Raw genomic sequence first — 2,357 nt, forward strand, 5'->3', positions numbered from 1 at the left:
AGCACCCAAAGGCCCCACTAAGCACGGAAAGCAACCACCAACATGAATCAACATCCGAAAAGGGTCACCAGGAGATCACAAGAAATGTGAGAGATGCCAACCGTGTTGCACCATTCCCACTCATGTGAGGTCCCCCCATGGGGGCCTCCCTTGCTTGAAATAGGTACACCACGGAGGCACCATGGAGTGCCTTGGGCAGAATGCGGGGAGGCACCCAAAGCACAATTGCCAAACACCTTGCACGTCACCTAACCCAGCATCGCTAACCCACAAACGCGTGTTCACGGGCATGTGCGGGACGACACTGTTAAGGCTGCGGCAACGCACGCAGTGCTCAACACAGCAAGTGCGACCGCGCATTCTGCCAAGGGCACCCAACACAACACACATCGCTTGCGACCAAGGGGCACTCAACAGACGTTGCGCTGCAACGCGTGCATCGTCGCGCTCCCAGATCTCTTCTAGTGCACGTCATTGTGCAGCAGCATGCACTATCAAGTAAAACCTTGCACATTGTGATGCACGTCATTGCGCTACCATGTCGCACTCGGTAAGCATCAATGTCGCCACTAGCGCATGCAACTGCGCTACCCGTGTGTCATGGGTGACGGGGGAGAAGCCCCATGACTGCCAACGCTCGCCCAATGACGCCCCCAAGGGGGAACCCCCCCAGAGTCACCACCCCCCCTCAAAGAGTACGTTAAGCTTTTGGGGCTCTGCCAGGAGCAAACATCACTTTTCTGAAAAATCATACTGGGGTTAGGTTGAGATGTATGTTCTAGATTGGACTTAAACATGACAAGTGGCATTAGTTAGGATTGAAAAACGATAAAATTAATTAAAATAAATTTTTGGAGAAAAATATTAGTTTTGTTAATTTTTAATCACTAAAAATTACCAAAAATTGGGAAAGATCTGAAAAAATAATTTTGGAGGATAGGGGTTGCTTTTCCACACCTGCAAAAAAATTTGTGCACCAAAATAAGCTGGTTTCATGCCGAAAGGTATTGATACAAATGGTTTTTTGAAATTTTATTAATTTTTAATCACTAAAAATTACCAAAAATTGGGAAAGATCTGAAAAAATAATTTTGGAGGATGGGGGTTGCTTTTTCACACCTGCAAAAAATTTTGTGCACCAAAATAAGCCGGTTTCATGCCGAAAATTATTGATAGAAATGGTTTTTTGTAATTTTATTAATTTTTAATCACTAAAAATTACCAAAAATTGGAAAAGATCTGAAAAAATAATTTTGGAGGATGGGGTTTGCTTTTTCCACACCTGCAAAAAGATTTGTGCACCAAAATAAGCTGGTTTCATGCCAAAAAGTATTGATAGAAATGGTTTTTCACTAATATTTAATTTCTAGAAATTACAAAAAATTAGGAAAATTTATTTTGTGGAAATGGGATTGCATGGAATCAAAAGGCAACACTCCCACACTACTTTTGTTTCAAGGTGAGCTAGTTTCATACAAGATAGGTGCACAAAGACGAGTTTGGGACTGTCAATCAAAGCGGTGACATGGGGGTGTGTATGGGTGATATGTTGAAAGAGCAACAATGGTCACAAGTGCATTGTGGGTGTGCACATCCCTTTGCACCACGACACACCACATGAGGCACCAATTGCAATGTGGGTGTGCGCACCCACATAGTGCAAAATGATGCAGCATGGGTTGTTGTGCGCAGTGTCAGCACATCCACCACGATGCACACCCACTTGCGCCCTGTGTTAATAGTGTAGTAGGGCTGTAAACTACACACTTTGCAAAGGTGGAATTGGTGCACCGAACACAAGTGGTAGTGTTACAGCCCTACACTACACGCCACTAAACGGTGTGTCACAGCCCTGTCACTACAATAGTAGAAAACACTACACGTGTAGTGTTAACATGTTTAACACACACCACGGTAGTTTAGTGTTTTCTAATATTGGTCACCTCACGTGGAGGCACCACAGTAACCACTTGCACCATGACACACCACGGGGGCACCACAGCACCAGTTCACGCATGCACACGCACGCCCGCGCCCGCGCACAGCCGCCGCTTGCACACGCCCACGCCTACGCCCGCCGCCGCTCGCACACGCCTGCGCACGCAGGCCTGCGCCCGCCGCCGCTCGCACACGCCCGCGCACGCAGGCCTGCGCCCGCCGCTGCTCGCACACGCATGCCCGCGCACAGCCGCCACCCGCACACGCCCGCACACGCAGGCCTGCGCCAGCCGCCGCTCGCACACGCCCACACACGCAGGCCCGCGCACAGCCGCCGCCCGCACACGCATGCCTGCGCACAGCCGCCACCCGCACACGCAGGCCCATTCCTGCGCACGCACGCCTGCGCCAGCGCACGC

This window comes from Nelumbo nucifera, chromosome 3 (genome assembly GCF_055504915.1).
Source record: "Nelumbo nucifera cultivar China Antique chromosome 3, China Antique-T2T, whole genome shotgun sequence".
NCBI lineage: Eukaryota > Viridiplantae > Streptophyta > Magnoliopsida > Proteales > Nelumbonaceae > Nelumbo > Nelumbo nucifera.